Here is a 20,012-nt window from a genome sequence, read left to right on the forward strand (position 1 = left end):
TGGGGAATGACGATTATTATATGTATATACATATATGATATACATAAGTTATCAAACATTATATTGATCCAGAGGAAAGAAAAACTACCTCGTGTTTTGTGTTCATTATCCTTGGGTTTATTCCTCGATTGGGGGCTAAATCCTTGCGATAAAGTCCTCCCTCTCTCTCTCTCTTTCACTTGGGTGTATCCTACCTTAAAGCAATTGCTCTCGATAAGGTGTGCACAATAGCTTTAACGTGGGGGCATACACTCTGCTCATATTTTCCTTCTTGATACTTAAAGTTATTTAGTGAACTCGACTTTGCTTTATAATTTTGGCATCTTTTTCGTGACTCGTAGTGAGGGGAACCTTGCTACTTGCAGTCATGGTTTTCCCTTCTTGATTTTCCCTTTTGCTTTTTCAATCGATGTTGTAAGATCCTTAGTCCACTGGGGGCTTGGTGCATCTTGCCTCCTTGACATGGTAGAAGTATTTCAATCTTGTTTCCTTGTACTTTACCAACAATATTGGTGTACGCTTATACTCCTGCTAAAGTGGGGGCTAAATGTAGTGTCATAAAATTGTGACCCCTACAATTTGCAACCACATTAGGGTCTTCACGTTGGTGATTTGGATCCCCAAGCCTGATCAGAGACCCGAGACTTTCTCATCCCTGGAAACTGCACTTTTTCTACCCTCCACACTACCTGAACCTTCTTCCTGTCCTGAGACAAGGGAAGGACAGGGGCTCAACGCCCCTGTCCCTGCCCTATTTTGGGCCCCCTATGTCCTATCTTTGCATTGGACTTTGCAATTAAAGCGGGAAAACTTTCTCTATGTCAGTCGATGATGAAAAAATCAGTCAATTAACCCTAATTGATGAGTATATAAGTCACATTTACCCTCCCATTTGCATAAGTTGGATAAGCGAAGAGTGGGCATAAGTTCAAGCAATCAAGCATTCAAAAGCATTCAAGCATTCCTTTCCAGCATTGAGCATTCTCAAGTCTCCCTTCAAGGCTAGGTGTTGCATTCAAGTCAAGTATTCAACCACTGAAGAGGAGATCTCTTTCAACATTCAATTCCATACAATCAAATCTATCTACATTCTATCTACAACCTCCCTTTAGGTGAATTACATTTCAATCTTTCATTTACATTTACTTGCAAGTACTTTCTTTCATCATTTGGTTAATTCCAAAACTGGGGTTTGACCCGAAGGAAAACCTACAATGCCAACCCCTTTTCCTCTCTTTTTTGTGTGTAGGTTGCAGGTGCACAACTATGTTTGCATATTCAAACTCTATTTGCAGAGGCGGAAAAATCCTTTTAATTTCGCAGATTTTTTGGAGGATCATGTGCACTTTCAGCATGGTCCCGACAACTTTTCCTCAAATTCGCAAGGTAGCTTCATCTCAACATATTATAGCCAGATCCAAGTGCACAGCTTCATCTCACGCTTCTATTTCAAGTTATAATCAGCTCTTTGCAACTTTTGCACTTAGCCTCAAAACACATAATTCAACCATCTTCCATTCTAAAAGAGGGGTTAGCTTGTCATTTCTATCTCATTATCAATTCATTTAGTATTCAATATCTTCCCTAAGAGATTGGATCTAGTGAATTTCCCCCCTCTTTTAATGTAATGTGGATAAAGTGTTGGAAGGGAAATCCATAGTGAAACTTCCATCTCTCCTCGGAGGGAAGAAAAGCTTTCCTCTTAATCTCTCCATCATTCATTTTTCACCATTACACTTTCTTGTCCATTCCAAGATATGAACAAGTACCTCATACTCTATTGTATTATTAGTACAACTAAAAGAAAATCTAATAGCTGAATAATACCTCTCACCATTAGGAGAGATCAACATTCCCCCTCCACTAGCACCAACTTAGCTTCTTGAGCCATCAAAATACAATTGCCAAAGCTAATTACACTATTGTTCACATAGTTATTTATCATCTTTCACAAGGTTAGGGAAAACAACATTCTGTTCATGAATCATGTAAATTCCTAACCATAGTTCCTCTATTTACTTGAAATTATCCTCTTCATGGTTCTCAGTTTCCCCCCATCTAAAATCAGATCATGTATGCCTTCTATAGGACTATTGGGATCTCGGATAATAGGTTGTTCCTCTTGTTCATGGAAAGAAAAAATTGCATTTACAACACTAGGAACATATGGTTCTATGTGACCCTTGGCAATTAACTCTGACTTTATGGTCACCTTAGTGTTATATCTCATTCTAAAGAATATGTGTGACCAATCAGATGATAGATATCCATCCAACCTTGTCGTGAAGTCCCTAGAAAGACATATGGCAAAATATAATGGTAGAATTATGACATAGATGTCTTATAGGATGGAAAAAATTGGGCAATCATGCAAGGTAAGACTCAGCTTTTTAATCACCCCAACTGTGTTTACAGATGTCCCATCCAATTGGACTAATCCTTTTGCAAGAGGTTCAAACGATAAATATATTTTATCAACTTTTTTATTTTGGCATCACAGAGTTGCTTACTCAAGAGTCAATCATGTAATTATGAACATGGTGAGGGCCAATAATCAAGGCCACATATAATGGAAGCAGTTTGAAAGATTGGGTTTGTTTTTCACTCTTTGGTTGGGGGTTGTTTGCAATCACAACCTTAGGTTTCTCCTTAGGAGGCTCATATGACAAAGAGATAGTAGATAAGGCATTTTGTAACAAATCTTTTTGCCCAGGAGGTGATAGAGAATCCCACATTGATATATTGATATTAATATTTTTCATATACTCTAAATTATTAAATGGAATGGTACTAACCTTTTATTTTCCTTTTGGAACAACAACCTCTGCTTATTCTTGTAGTGGTTGTAATTGAGTTGTTAGTTGATCTTTGCTTGCCATAGGTTGATTGCTTGGCAAAATCTAAATGTTCTTTGAACATGATAGCCCAACTTGACCCTGTTGACATGTAGAAGCTTGATTTTAGCCCTCATCAATTTGATGTCCTATATCAATAACTCTATTTCTTGACCTTGTATTAGATGCTATAGGGGTATGATCTTGATTTTGTCCTTGTGGATAGTTTACCCCACAAAATTCTTCACCTTGCCAATTCATCAAGGAAACATTAGGATTACTTTTCTATGTTCGAGGACCTTGTTGTTCATTAGTTTCTTGTGTTGCATCTTGATGAACCATAGAGTTATTTTGAACCATGCGAGCCTGAGTTAGCATCCCATTTAAAGAAGGTGGTCTGATTATGAGGTTGGTTGCATGGAAAACACTATTCATAATCTAGTGCCATATTCTTTTGCATAGGTACAAGCTCCCTTGAAGAGCTAGCACCATTAGAATTATAGGGTTGATAGGGTCTTGCATTATATTTATTCTTTGCCTTGGGGATCATTTTGATAAGGAGGCCTATTAGGCTGATATGGGGCTTGATATGGTCTGGGATTTTGGCCTTATTGCTTCATGATATTCACTAACTCATTACCAAATGTTTGTAATAGGATTTTTATATCTTGGAGCTCTTAGGATTGGATTGGAACAAATTTCTTTAGGCATTAAACTTGATAATTCAATGTTGAAATAGGAGGTATAGCAACTATAACAAGTATTTGCAATGGGATGGGTGGCTACACTTCTAGAAAAATTGGCATTGGAGGTCTTGGTGCTATTTTGCCAACTTGTGTAAGGCTATTTTTTTGCTTTTATAGCAATATCAAAAGAATAGTGTTCTACCACCATAGATTGAATCATCACTAAAATATCATTACTAAGAGCCTTAAGATAATATAGGAAATCAAGATCAATAGAAGGCCTTACCATAGTTGGTATTCTTTTTCAAGTCTTCTGGAAATGGATGTTGAAATCCATCATACACTCTTGTAGAATTCTCTTTATGGTGGTGAGTTATTCTATCAGTGATAAATTATCTAATTTATCTTAAAATCATCTACAAAGAACATCACCCATCTAATCCTAAGTGTTAATAAAGGCCACTGGCAAGCCTCTAAACCACTGAAGCGCTTTCCCTTGTTGAGAAACAACGTAAATAAAGCATGTAATATTAAATTTCTTATGTGATTATGAATTTGAAAATATTACCAAATTTAAAACTAAATATGAAATGAAAATTTGATTGCACCATTCAACATAAATATAAAATCAACCATACCAAAAGTGACACAAGATTTACATGGAGAAACCCTTTTGGGAAAAAAATACACTTGAGAATGAGGGAAAGTATATTATTATTCTTCAAAAGAGAGAACACCACAATAATACACTTCACTACACTTATCCAAATTATCTCAGAGCTACTTGGAAATAATTATTGAATAATTAATAAACAAGTATGCCTTGACTCCAAATTATAGCCAAATGGGAGAGGAAAGACCATTGTTGTTTTCCCAAAACAAGGGGCCAAAACTGTTGGCAAGAGACACTATTCCGGTGAATATTGGTGCATTGTAGATGCTTAGGGGTTGTCATTGATGGCAACTCAATTTAGGAATCACATCTGATGTACATAAATTTGACTTACAGGAAGTCATATTGTTCATAGGCATAAGTTTGAAAGGTGGAACACGGTAACCGGTAGAGCATGATATCATGGTGCACATCTTGGTATTGGTGATGTAATTATGGTTGCGGTGATTAAGGTAGATGATTTGAGGTTTGTGGTAGCTTATTTTATGATTCTAGTATCCGGTGTTGATTCATGAGCAAGTTTAGAGGTCTGTTATCTAGTAATTCAGTTAGAGCAGAGATATCTTGGTGTAACGTGTGTTGCAGAATCAATGAGTTAATGTCGGTGATCAGTTTCATGTTTAAGGAGATTGGGCCGACATATGGGAAGCTTATTATCTTCATGTTTTGATCTGCATTTGGATTTATGGTTGGATTGAGCCAACTTGGTGATACACATTTCATGTTGCGTGTTATGCAGTTTTTTTAAGCCAACATTGTTAATGATTCTTTTTGTTGGTGCAGATATATAAGATCGATTTGGTTGATCATTTTGAGGTGTGTTATAAGTGAGGAAAGGATGTATGAGCAAATTTGCAAGGTTGGTGAATGTAATTGAAGATTTGGTGCCTCGGTGCATGACAGTGCAGAATATCAGAGCAGAGAGACAGAATAGTTGCAGAACTTAATCTAAGCCTAACTGGAATTGCATTTTGGCATAGTTAGATGCTATACTTCAGTTTATTCATTATTTTAATCAATTGTAATAGCTTGTAAGGTAGTGAGCCTTCCTTTGAGTTGTAACCCTTTTGTAATTGAGCAATGAGCTCTAGGCAGTGTGCCTAAATGCAAGTGCATTCCCCTTATGTAATATTATCGTACTTCTGGCCATAGTATAATAATATTGAGGGTACTCAATCCCATCATGGTTTTTCCCTTTTCGGGTTTCCACATAAAAATCTTGGTGTTATGGTTGTGTGGTTGTTTACTTTATGTTTCTGCACTTTGCTTTCTTTCTTATGCATCTGATGGATTAAGAATCAACTAAATAAGTTAGAAACTTGCAAAACACTGATTCTTCACCCCTCCCCCCCTTCGGTCTTCATTGATTCCAAAAGTTGGTATCAGAGCCTAGTTCCTCAGAAGAATCCTAACAGCTTGATGAAGATCCAAAAGATTGAGTCAACGGACTTCGGTTTGCAGAGACAACTTAGTGTGGCTCTTGAAGATCTTGATGCCGCAGGAAAAGAAGTAAGTTCCCTAAAAAGAAACCTGAATGCAGCTGAAGACTTCATTAAGACATTGAAAGATCAAGTGAGTAATTCTAGAGAAAAGAGAAAGGAATTGATGGAAAAACTGAAGGAGAAAGAAGAACAAAGTATAGACAGTCAAGCCCTACATGACAAGACAGATGAATGTGAGAAGTTGGCTAGGGAGAATGCAGTCTTGAAGAATGAAATGCAATCCATTGTAATGAAACTAACAAAGGCGATTGAAGACTAGAAGAAGAATGAAGAAACTCTGACTCAGTCATTGAAGGATAGATCAAATGAATGTTTCAGATTGACATATGAGAATGATCAGTTGAAGCTTGAATTAGTGCAATGCAAGAATGATGGACAAGAACTTGAAAGGCAGATCATAATTCTAAGAGATGAGCTTTCTACTGCTAATGAGTACAAATAAAAATTCAAAGCCAGTTTTGTCTGGTTGGATGAGATGCTGGAAAGTCAGAGACATGGGAAAGACATGTGAGGACTTGGATTTGAGAAAGGAGAATCCTCCGGTTTTGGTTAGAGAAATCAACAGAAGAACAAGAAACATTTGATAAGATAGCCTAATGCCTATGAATTCAGTGGTAAATGTTTTGGTTGTGGTAAATTCAGTCATATGGCAAGTCAATGCAAAAGTAGGATGAATAATGGGATGATGAATAATATGATGAACAATGGTCCTACCTTTATAGTCCAATGTTTCATATGCAACAATTTTTGTCATAAGTCAAACATGTGTAGAACGGTGATAAATAATATTTCAGAATAAGAGATGTTATGCCTATGGAATGTTTGGACATATCTCTAACCAATGCAGGATGAGACCAAATCAGATGAACTTCAGGCTTGTGCAGAGAAATGTTATTTGTCATGCATGCAACAAACCTGGTCATATTACAAAATATTACAGAAGCAAGAACATGAACAACTATGGTCCGGTAAACAAGAACATATTAGATGAAAGGGTAATTGAAAGAGATTAGAGATTAGCATAAGAAGATGTGGGTTAAAAAGGAAGATTCAAATGTGCAGAATGGCTCCACACCTAATTTTGGTGTTAGAACCTCATCCGGTAACTAAGGCTTAATGCCTTAGGGGGAAGATTTTCATGCAAACCTTTAGAAACCCCCTTTCAGTGATCTGTAACCAATCAAGGGTGGTTGCAGATGATGGAGATTAGCTATAGAGTTGTTATCTGGAAGATTTCATGGTGTTTTGAGTATCCAGTGTTGAATTCTTGAAGATGCAGGGTATCGGGAAGCCTTTAGGGTTATGCATTTATTACAACTCAAAGTTAGGTTTTTGGTGGATAAAAAGGCATTTCACTCATTCATTCTTCACATTGTGAATGAAGAGTAAGAGAAAGAGCGAAGCGAGCCAGATTGAGCACTAAAAATCAAGCTTGAAGTGATCAATCAATGATTTCTTGCATCCGGTTGAGAATCAAAAGGTATTTATCCATTTTGAGAGTTATCTTTACATACCCTAATTTTGAAATGGAATTTGCATCTACATTTGGTGTTGTGACTCCATTGGTGGTGGAAATTACTGAGAGAGAAAGGCCCATATTCAAGAGGCATCCATTTAAATCTGTTGAAGATGATCTAGAAGATGCCTTTTCCTCTGTCCCGCATGGCATACTGCATGACGAAGATATTAGGGAATACATCCACTGCAACATCAAAGAGCTTGGAAATTTGGATATGCTATCAATGTATACCAAGCATATGATGGATGGAATGGGAAATTTGAATCCAGAATTCAAGTCATTGCAGGATAAGGGTTTCATCCAATTTATTCATTTTCTGGTGTTCGATGAACCTGAATGGGTCCGATATATCCTAAGTCGAATCCACAATGAATTCATATGGTTGGTTCGACCTCACAAAATCACCAAGAAATCCATTCAAGTGGTTACTTGTTTGAATGCAACCGGTGAGATCCCTGATCTGAGGAAAGTTCAGAACACAATGGTAACAAAGGTTACTGGATCCCATCATGATAGTTGGTCGATGACTATCAGTGATATCATAGAGCATGATGTAAGATTTAATTCAATGGTGACCGGATATAAGGTGTACCAATCTAGTAGGAAAATTTTTGTATCTGGTACTGCCATATTTGTAGCCTATGAGATTCTTAAGGAGGACAAAAGGTATGATCTTTGTGCAATATTTCCCTGTGAACTATTAAGCAATCTGAAGAAGATAAAACAAGACAAGAAACATGTTTTCAAATTTGGTTCCCTAATTGTTTGTATAGCACTGTATTTCTTGAATGAGATCCCCGGAATTGGGAAGCTTCAATAGGCTTATGGTAAATTGGTGGCCGTTCAAATAAAGGAAGGTTTGCAGGGTTTGGGTGATACTATTGCACATAAATCTTCTCTATAGGGTTATTTTAAATCATTTCAAGCAACAATGAAAAGTAGAGAGAGGATTCTAAAAGTTATAGTTGAAAAATATGAGAAAATAATTTGCTTCATGATGGACAAAGACCAATGTCACATGGAGGCAGTTGAGCCGATAACTGTTTGGATCATGCCCATGGGGTATGAGGTGGATGCAAACACACTTGATGCATATGCTCAACACCTGTTGAGTCAATCAGTGGATGATAAGGAGGAAAGGTTCGGTACTTGTAAAGAAAAAGATCTTGACTTACAGAAGAAATTTACAGGACCGATGAGGAAGAGGAAAGTAAGAAAGGAGGTTGAGGAGTTAGCAGAGCAAACGGGTATATCCAAGGAGGTTGTGCAAAGGTCCAGAGAGAAAAACATACTAAAAGAGGAGGACATGGCCAAGCCCAAGAACTCAAAACCTATTTCCACTCCCCCGACTCAACCAAAGCCTAGATAGTCTCAGTCTACACCTACCTCCGGTGTGTAGAAGCCTATTCCTCCACCCAAGCCATAAACAACATCGTCTGGTGGAGTGAAGAAGAGGAAGAAGGAGAAGCCCCAAAGAGTGTATGTTTATGCCACTGTTGAGGAAACTAAATCTGATGAAGCAGTAAAGGAGGCGAAGAAGACAACCACTTATGCCAGAGTGGTGAAGAAGCCCCAATTCGGTGGTACCCAGCAATCAAAGAAGCCAAGAGAAAAACCTAAGTCATCTAGAAAAGACAGAGCAAGCAAGAAGAAAAATTCAGAATTGGATGCAGCTCTTAAATCCAACAAAGTACAAGGTACATATGAAGTTGTACCTCCAATGACTCTGAAACAAATAATTGATGAGGTAATTAAGGATGGAAAAATGAGAAATGTGCCTATATATTATGAAAATTTTGATGATAAAGATCAGATAACAATTGAGGAATAAGTTGTTGAATACATGGATGTCTATAGTAAGGCATTAATAAAACTTTCATCCACGATCCCCAAAAGCCTGTATAACATTTTGGATGCAAGAAGGCATACAACAAGTCTTGAGGATGAGAGAATAAAGGAGTGTGTACTAGTAAACTTATCCTTTGTCATTTCCAAAGATGAATTTATTAGACTATTAAAGCTTGCAAAGGAGAGATTTTGATGTAAGAAGAGGGTAAATAAACTTATTCTCAGGAAGATAATGAGGTAACAAAAGAAACAGAGACAATTTTAAAACGGTTTTTGATAGATCAAAGAATTGATGTGAATTCGGAAGAGCCATCTTAGGACAAATTTGTTCCAAAAGTAAATGCAATTGTTCTTGATAAGAAGAAAGAACAAACTTCTGAGAAAATTGTTCTAGAAGAGCGGCCTAGGGTGCATACCACATTTGATGTTGATATCTCTGGTGAAGCTGTACATGATCCTCTAATTATTGAAGTTATGTCAAGCAGTTGAGGATACAGTTGATGTGGATAAGGATAAAGATGGTAATAAAGATGAGAATGTGAAGGAAGGAGCAAAGGAGAAAGGAGAGAAGGAGGCAGATCAGGCTTCGATGACAGTGGCAAGAGACATTGGTGCTACCAAAGGGAAACAAATTGCTACTGACTCAGATGACTTTGGTCAAGGATCTATTGACCTGGGCTCATTATCTATGATTTAAGCATTAAAGTTGGCAACTCTTGCTCAAGCTAAATCCTATGAGGACTTGCTTAAGTCTCATTTTGCTGACAAAGAGTTGTCATCATTGGCAAGAGACATGTTGGAGAAAAATTATGCCATCTTTCAAACCGGATACATTTGATCCCTTCGGTAAGATTAAGAGTTTGTTGAAAGTTGTACGTTCTCATTTTGAGTCTTTAGAGAAGGTAGCAGATAATAAAGTTTTGAATCAATTCAATGCTATGAGACTAAAACAGTTTTTGAAGATGATTGAGGATGATAGAGTCAGTTTAGTGACTGCTACGAAAAGTATTCAGGATGTACTTGATGAAGGTGGTAATATATACAAGTCATGTCTAATTTTGCCAAAATTCACTATAGACATTGACAAGAAAATAAGGGAATGTGAAGGCCAATTAGTGACCATATCTCAGTCATATGCACCGCAATCAGTTTCGGCTAGCAATTTTGAACCCCAACTTTTCAATGTATTGAACAAGATTAAGAGTATAAACCAAGAAAAGGATAGAATTTTGGGTAGAGTAACATAAGTAAGGAGTCTTATGACTCCGTGGATAGATTCTTTGATGAGTAGCATGAAAGATGCTAAGGATGCACTGAATAAGCATGTTCCAGCAGATAGATAAGGAGTAGAAATGCATGCTTACCTTTTCAGTGAAATGATCAACATTTTGGAGAGTTTGAAGAAGGCATGGGATAATCATTTGTTGTCCCTTAGAACAATTTTTGTAGACATATTCAAATTTTTTTGAGCAACTATACATATCTTTATATATCAATTTTGGTGGATTCCTATCTTTGGCATTGTTGTCAAAGGGGGAGTGAGCAGAGTGAAAATTGGTGTTAATTCTCAGGGGGGGTTTATATATTCTTGGTGAGTTTAAAATTTTGAAGTTCTGCAATCCTGAGTGTATAGTTTATTTTTTACAATGTTGCCATCAATACCAAAGGGAGAGATTGTTGGCAAGAGACACTATTCCGGTGAAGATCGGTGCATGATAGATGCTTAGGGGTTGTCATTGATGACAACTCGGTTCAGGAATCACATCCGGTGTACATAGATTTGACTTACCAGAAGTCATATAGTTCATAGGCACAAGTCTGGAAGGTAGAATACAGTAACTGGTAGAGCATGAGATCATGGTGCACATCTTGGCATTGGTGTTGTAATTATGGTTGCGGTGATTAAGGTAGATGATTTGAGGTTCAAGGTAGTTTATTTCATGATTCTAGCATCCGATGTTGATTTGTGAGCAAGTTTAAAGGTCCGGTATCCAGTAATTCAATTAGAGCAGAGTTATCTTGGTATAACATGTGTTACAAAATCATTGGGTTAATGTCAGTGATCAGTTTCATGTTTGAGGTGATCGGGCCGACTTATGGGAAGCTTATTATCTTCATGTTTTTGTGGTAGGATTGAGCCAACTTGGTGATACATGTTTCATGTTGCGTGTTATGTGGTTTTTGGAAGCTGACATGGTTAATGATTATTTTTGTTGGTGCAGATATATAAGATCGATTTGGTTGATCATTTCAAGGTGTGTTATAAGTGAGGAAAGGATGTGTGAGAAAATTTGCAAGGTAAATGAATGTAATTGAAGATTTTGGTGCTCTAGTGCATGATAGTGCAGAATAACAGAGCAGAGAGACATAATGGTTGCAGAACTTAATTTGAGCCTAACCGGAACTGTATTTTGGCATAGTTAGAAGCTATACTTAAGTTAATTCATTATTGTAATCAATTGTAATAACATGTAAGGTAGTGAGCCTTTCTCCAGGTTGTAGCCCTTTTGTAATTGAGCAGTGAGCCTTCCTCCAAGTTGTATCCCTTTTGTAATTGAGCAGTGAGCTCTAGGCAGTGTGCCTGAATGCAAGTGCATTCCCCTTATGTTATATTATCATACTTTTGACCATAGTATAATAATATTGTGGGTACTCAATCCCACTGTGGTTTTTCCCTTTTCGGGTTTCCATGTAAAAATCTTGGTGTTATGGTTGTGTGGTTGTTTACTTTATGTTTCTGCACTTTTCTTTCTTTCTTATACATCCAGTGGATTAAGAATCAACTAAATAAGTTAGAAACTTGCAAAACACTTATTCGCCCCCCCCCCCCCCACTCTCAGTGTTCATTGATTCCAACAAAAACCATGCCTTGGATAATGATTAGCCAATAGACATAATAAAAAAAAAAAAAATCTCTTCAAGTGACTCCTCATAGGTGTAAGGAAGTTAAGTAGCGGAAACAACTTCCTACACTAACCTTGAGAGGAGGGTAATGCAAAACTTTTTCAGATCATTACAACAGTTACAGAGAATAGAAATAGATATAATAACATTCATACCACAACACAATGATTTACGTGGGGAAAACCCTTTCGGGAGAAAAACCCCACCCTCCAAAAGCAGCTCAATATTTTATTCAGCAATCAAAAATAGATTACAAAAATACTTGCAGAGCAAGCTCTTCATAGGAGTACCACTAATCAGAGATTCAGAGGCAACTTAATAGCCATAAGACTCTTACACACAACCTCTATCTCTCACACCTCATAAATAGGAGATACAATACAAGAAACCGTCAAACGGTATTCCAAAACCATGGGCTAAAACCACCCAATAAGGTGTAGCCAACCTTATCTCCCTTCTAGATGCCCTATGACATGTTAAAGCACACATCAAAATGTGTCACTCCCTTTTTACAGCTCATTTATGTATTTGATACAAATTATTTTTCCTATTTCAAGAGTACAAACTTCCGGAGGCCATAACTTGAGAACCGGGTGTCCGATTGACGAACCGTTTGAAGCGCTGGAAAGCTCGCGAAGTGCTCTATCACCTCGTAACCCACTTCGCCGATTACGGCCATTTTTCAGGGCGTTTCAGAGCCTCTAAAGTCCCCAAAATTAAGTTTAAACATTTTATTGCACCCCTCCAAGACGAAAACTTTAATATCTTCAAAACTAGCTGTGACCTTGCGACGCAACTTTACCGGAATGCTTATCTAGCCAACCAGAAGCTTCAGGGAGAGTTTCGCACCATTTCGTGCTCAAATGAAAACTTACTATAAATAGTAACCTCACATAAATGCAAGGTTGAGACACCATTTTTCCCAACAATAGGCACAAAATCCAAATCCACTTAGTCTTTACACATTTTGAGTGCTCTAAAGCTTGCGATGACTATTCAAATCCCCAAGTGGACACCTTTTCTCCTCCCAAACTTGATCTCCTTATGCGTGACTCTTCATGTCTCTTTATGGATGTGGGAAGGAGTGTATTTTATCCATTTTGATTTATATTTAGCACCTCTTGAAAATGCAATTACAAATAGCCATAAAGTACAACTATTTAATATTTTTCTCACGTGTCCTAGGGAACACTTTCCAAATAATATGGAGACATATGAATGGCTTATGATTGAAAATTTAATGTCACCTTATCCTAACATTCTCCCACTTGACATTATACATTGCAATTACATCAGAGAGATACATAAAATAAAATTAAGTACAATGATCAAGGCCCATGGCCTTCTTGCAACGAGAAAACTTTTTTCGTGGTCACTAGCTTTGTAAGAGAATCTGCAAAATTATCCAGAGTGTTAACTTTTTCTATCAACACTTTACCATTATCAATCATTTCTCTCATGATACATAGGATTCTTGACCAAACATATAGCACTCTAACTGTCACATCTGATCCTTACAGTCCTACAATCAAAACCAATGCCAATACCAAGTCTCTATAACCATACTGCCTCCTTAGAGGCATGAGTAGAAGCCATATACTCTACTTTAGAGGTGGAAAAAACAACTATGGGTTGCCTCTTACTCATCCAACTCACTGATCTTCCAAACAAAATAAATATATAGCCACTAGTGGAACTTCGATTGTCCAAGTCTCCTACACAATCTGCATCAATAAATACTCGTATGTCCAATGAATTAGGTAGATCATCAATACCATGATAAACCAAATAGTAATTAGAAGTACCTCACAAATATCTAAACATCCACTTAACAAAATTCCAATTCTCTTTACCAAGATTAGACATAAACTTGCTTTGAACTCCCACTAGTTGGGCTATATTTGGTCTAGTGTAAACCATTGCATATGTCAAACTCCCAAAGGAAATAGCATTATGAACCTTATACATATCCTCCTAATCATCATCAAAACTTAAACACATGTTTAAACTCATCTCAGTACCTATTGGAAAAGGAATACTAACTGGCTTATAGTCATGCATATTAAACCTCTGTAAAATAATATCAATGTACTTACTTTGGCTTAACCAAAGCTTTGTGTAAACCTGATATTTGCTAATATCCATCCAAAAAATATATTTTGTATCCCCCAAGTCATTCATACCAAATGTGCCAAAAATCTGAGTCTTGTGTTCTCTAATCATCGCCTTTTTACCCATAAACAACATGTCATCAACATAAAAGACAATGATTAGTATATGATCATCATTAACCTTAATATAAACACAATGATCTTCCCCACTCCTCTTATAACTTAATTTGAATATGAAAGTATTGAAATTTTGGTACCACATCCTAGGTAACTATTTCTAACCATACAAAGATCTCTTTAACTTGAAAACCAATTGTTCTTTCCCTTTCACAACAAAACCATCAGGTTGTCACATATAAATCTCCTCCTCAAGATCCACATGCAAGAAAGTAGTTTTAAAATTCATTTGCTCTATTTCAAAATAACAAGTAGTGGCAATAGACAATAGGAATCTTGTAGAAGTTAATTTTGCAACAATATACAAAATTTCACCAAAATCAAGTCCCTCCTCTAGGAGTAGCCCTTGGCCACTAGTTTGGCCTTGTAACACTCTAACTATTTGTCTACTCCAAACTTCTTTTTAAAAACCCACTTGCATCCAATGGGCTTCCTTCATTTGGGAAAACTTACAATATCCCAAGTGCCACAACTATTAATGCCATCATCTCCTCTTGCATGGCCTACATCCAAGACTCACTTTCCTTCAAAGAGAGGGCCTCCCTAAAGGATCTAGGTTAATTGTTAGTACTTAACAAAGAAGTTCTATAATGGAAATCTAGCGGGCTATACCTATCAACTGGATTTTGTTGCCTTGTGGACCTCCTCAAGGTAGGAGTAATGGGCTCAACCTACTCATCTTCCTATGTATGCTCACCCTACACATCATTTGAACTCTTTGAACCCTATTATTCTTCTCCATCCTTTGATCTACCTATCTGATCTTCCACATGTGCATCTTCCTACTTCTCAATCTTTGTTTCAAAGTGCACTGTCTTTATCTTCTCCTTTGGTTGTTCTTCACTTGAATAAGCTCTAAACTCCTTGAAAATAGTTCATCTCTAGAAAGAATCATTTTTTGGGTTAGAGGATTCCAAGCTTATAACCTTTTAAATTCTCATTGTAACCAACGAAGATGAATTTTTGAGCTTTTGGATCTAGTTTAAATCACTTCTCCTGAGGCACATGAATGAAAGCCTCACAACCAAAGACCTGTAAGTGTGCAACTTACAAATTTCTACTTGTCCACACTTCATAAGGAGTTTTATTAGTAAGAGTTGAGCAAGGAGATCTGTTGATCAAATAAAAAGGACCGACAACTTTTTTCCCAAAAGCATCTATCAAGCTCAGCACCACTCAACATGCTCCTAGCTCTTTCCATTATAATTTGGTTCATTCTTTCTGCTACCCCCATTTTGTTGGGGAGTGCAAGGAGTAGTATTCTATCGAACAATAGTTCCACACTTATAGGACTCATCAAATATTGTTGAACATTATTCATCCCCATTATTAGTCCTTAACACTTTTATCTTATTATCTAATTGCTTTTCCTAAGGCCTTAAATTTCCTAAACTTCATGAAAATTTCAATTTTATAATTGATATAATAAATCCAACTGTATATTGAGAAATCATCAATAAAGGAAACATAGTACCAAGATTTACCCAAAGAAACAACATCCACTAGACCACACACATCCGAATGAATAATCTATAATGATCTCTTTGCCTTATAGATTCTTGTAGGAAATGATGATCTATTATGTCTCTAAAACACAAAATTCTCACATAAAACATTTTTTTTAATAGAATCATAAAAAAGACCATCAACCAACTTTTTATTTAGAATGGTCTTAAGACCCTTTTCACCAATGTGACCCAATCTCTAGTGCCACATCATATATGTATTTTCATTGCTAGTTACATTGGTAGAGTTAAAAAAAATAGAGACATGAAGCCTAAACAAAGTTCCTATTCCTTCATATGCCCTCTTTTCCCAGATTCCAACACTTTACTCTACTCTTTCTAAAGGTTTTCGATTGTCCTTTAGATTTCTCCCTCTTTTTTATCTATTTAGGCCCTTCTTCTTTGGACATTCCTCACACATGCAAGGCATATTGGGAGCCGAAATTCATAAAAATTCTTCTCAACTCTTCTAAAAGAAGTATGACAATCAAGTTGTCCATCTTTGGCTCTGTACTACCACTGCTAATAGAAACAATCAGATTTTTCCAAGATTCGAGCAAAGAGAAAAGAAATAAGATACATTTATCTTCATCTTATAATTTCACATCTATTGATGCAAGCTAACTTATAATTATATTAAAAGTATTCAAATGATTTGTAATAGATTCACCCTCTTTAATTTTCAAAAACTATAACCTTATTTAGATATATAACTTGTTGGACACACTTTTAGATTGATAAAGGTCACCAATCATCTTCCACAACTTGTATGAGGTGTCTTCTACGAAGACATTTAAGAGGATAGAATCAATAAGACACAACTAATTGGTTCCTCATGCCATATTTTTTAATTTCTTCCAAGAATCATCATCCAAAATAGAGTCCTCTAGATTCTTTTCATGTGAAATTGGCAACCACTAATCTCTTTCTTCCAAAAGATCTTCCATCTTTAGTTTCCACATCTCATAGCCAATGCCATTGAATTCCTCAATATTTGTGCAAGAAGTAGAAGCCATGGCTTTCAATTCACTTCTCAAATCTGCAAAACCACACAACAAAAGCTCCCATTGCAACAAAAAATCTTCAACACTTAAAGAGAGAGGTGTCCCCCTCTCAACAAAATCATTAAATTTGATACCAAATATTGAGAAATAAGGTGAAGAAATCTTGCAATATTAACTTTCTTATGTGATTATAAATCTAAAAAGATTATTGAATCTTAAACTAAATCTGAAATGAACATTTTATTGCACCATGAAACATAAATATAAAATCAACCATACCAAAAGAGACACCAAATTTACATGGAGAAACCCTTTTGGGAAAAAACTCCACTAGAGAACAAGGGCAAGTATTATTATTCTTCAAAAGAGAGGACACCACAATAATACTCCTCACTACATTTCTCCCAATGACCCTAAAACTACTTGGAAACAATGACCAACTAATAAATAAACAATTATGCCTTGGCTCCAATTTACAACCAAATGGGAGAGGAAAAACCATTGTTGTTTTCCTAAAACAAGGGGCCAAAACCACTTGTAAAAACCCATGCCTTGGAGAATGAATAGTCAATAGATATAATAAAATAATAAACAACTCTTTAAGTGACTCATCATGGTCTCTAAAGCCAAATCCACTTAGTCTTTACACATTTTGAGTGCTCTAAAGCTTGCCGTGACTGTTCAGATCCCCAAATGGACACCTTTTCTCCTCCCAAACTTTATCTCCTTATGAATGGACCTTCATGTCTCATTATGGATGTGGGAAGGAGTGTATTTTATCCATTTTTATTTATATTGATCACCTCTTCATGTTCACCTCTTGAAAAAGCAATTACAAGTAGTCATAAAGTACGAATATTTAATATTTTTCTCAAATGTCCTAAGGAACACTTTCCAAAGAACATGGAGACATATGAATGACCCAGGATTGTAAGGGTACTGTCACCTTATAAGTTAACTTCCCTTTTAAGGATTCTATAAGCAACCTAACTGCAACATTCTCTTGTGTAATGTTATAAAATCCACACAATGAAGCTATATCTCTAATGTGCTCAATAGGCGTGGTTTGATCTTCTCTAGTGAAAAAAGGAAGGATTTTAAGGGCTGCTACAATTATATCATCATTTTTAACTAAATTTAGAGGGCTACCTTGGTTGAATGGGACAAAAGGATAATTCTTGGGTAGAGCCATTGGATTGGTTATTGGATTTGTTGGATTTGATGGTTTGAGCTACTAGGAACTGAAGCTGACAGCCTAGAGTTAGGAGGTGTAGATTGTGTCCTCCTTGATAGAAAATGACCTCTTCTTTCTATAATCCCTTTCTTTTTAGGAAATGATAGTTGCAAATAGTCAAAAGGAGTTGAACTTTGCCTCATTTGTATCCTTCTCATAAGTTGTTTGCACTAGATTTGCTTCAAGCCAGAAGCATAGAGTCGCCGGGTATGAATTTTTTACCTTAAAATGATAATCACTATTGTTCATACCAAAACAACAATAAAGATGAAGCTATTTGTGGACTGAAAACATTTCACTGGCTCACTAGGCATGCCAAAAACTACTGTCATGAAGGATTTCACCCAAGTCGAGTATAAAACTCAACTATCCTACGAAACATAGGATCATTGTTAGCCTATAGGTAACCTATGATGAGGATGAACCTCCAAAGAGGGTTTGTTACCTGAAAAGTGTTAGTGTAGGTTTTTTTATTTTCTAGTTGGGTTTTATTTTCCCTTTTGTCCTAGGTTTTTCCCACACTTTTATTAAGCTTGCTTAGCTTAATAAATCATGTTTACTTAAGTCAAGTAGGTACTGAGGTGTTGTCATGCTATGAGGAGGTGCATTTACTATGTTTAGACCATCATGGTGGTCTCTCCTCATTGGTCGGTATTGCCACCTCCACCCCTCACTTGAGTCTATATAAACATGCTATCTAGCTTGTATTTTCATATTGGATATCAGAGATATAGAGATTTCTCTTGATGCTATTATGCCGCTAAGAATTCACATCAAGTTTCTCTAGTATTGTTATTCTACATCCATTTTATTTCTAGTTTTTTGTTCTAATACTTTCAATTCGATTATGGTTTAAATCTGTTTTCCCATATTTTAACATGGTATCAGAGCCTGTTTTGGAAGATTAGATCTTTATAATGATCTTTTAAAACTTTATTATTTTTTCTTTTGCATTGCATAGGATTTGGAGAACAACAAGGTTTATGAAGATCTGATAATCCTTGTTATTGAATGTTTGTCCACTTGATCTGGGTGTTTTTAGCATTCTGGAGGATTTTGAGAGCATTTATTTCTATTCCATTGTGTCCAAGAGGTTCGAGAAAGTCAAGATTGATTTTTGTTTCACCAAAATCGAAGATCATTTGTTGCAGCTATGAAACAAGGGTTTTGAAGCTCAGATCTCAAAGATAGCTTTCAAATGAGGCATTTTGAGGCCAAATAGACCTTTCCATTGTGTCTGAAAGGCCCCAAAACCTCCATTTTCATATAAAGATTATCCATATTTGAACAAGAGAGTCTCTCACAAAGATCATTTTTCTGGAGTGGCATTTTTGCTTTCAGAGCATCATTTTTCATTATATTTTATGTATTCTTGTTGTTCCCAACCACAAATAGCCACCCCATAGCCATATTATGCCCCAAGAAGCTTTTTACCATGTATATTAACTATTTTTGGTTGATATAAGGTGCTGAAATCTAGTGTTTTTTTTTCTTTGTGTGAAATACATTTGCAACAAGCTTTCGTTCCTCCCATTTCAAAGATTTGGCTTCATTAACCTTGCAGGAGCATTAAATCAATTTGGTGAAGGAGAATTGAATCAATTTGTTGTAGGATCTATTGTTCATCATTCGTTACAACCTGCAATCAATCCCAAAATAGGCAACTTTACCTCCTTGTTCAACTCGATGGCAGTTTCAATTATGACCAACAATATTTTTTATTTTCTCTCATATGATGTCAAAATATTATAGTTTTATACAAAGGTATTATTATTTTTTAATTTTTGTGAGAGAACAATTTATTTCAAAAAATAAAATTGTATTTAGAATTAATGGTGTAATTAAAAACCTTGTTTTTTGTCTATCGAAGACAAAGGGTGAGGCCCGAGCTGGCAAGAGGTCAATTTCCCCTCACAATTAACACCATTGGATTCTATATTCCATCCCAATTCCAACAAGTGGTTGGAAGGCCATCTTTGTTATCGACAAAGTGCAACTTTTTATTGTTTAAAGTG

The sequence above is a fragment of the Cryptomeria japonica genome, chromosome 8 (assembly GCF_030272615.1).
Source record: "Cryptomeria japonica chromosome 8, Sugi_1.0, whole genome shotgun sequence".
Classification (NCBI taxonomy): domain Eukaryota; kingdom Viridiplantae; phylum Streptophyta; class Pinopsida; order Cupressales; family Cupressaceae; genus Cryptomeria; species Cryptomeria japonica.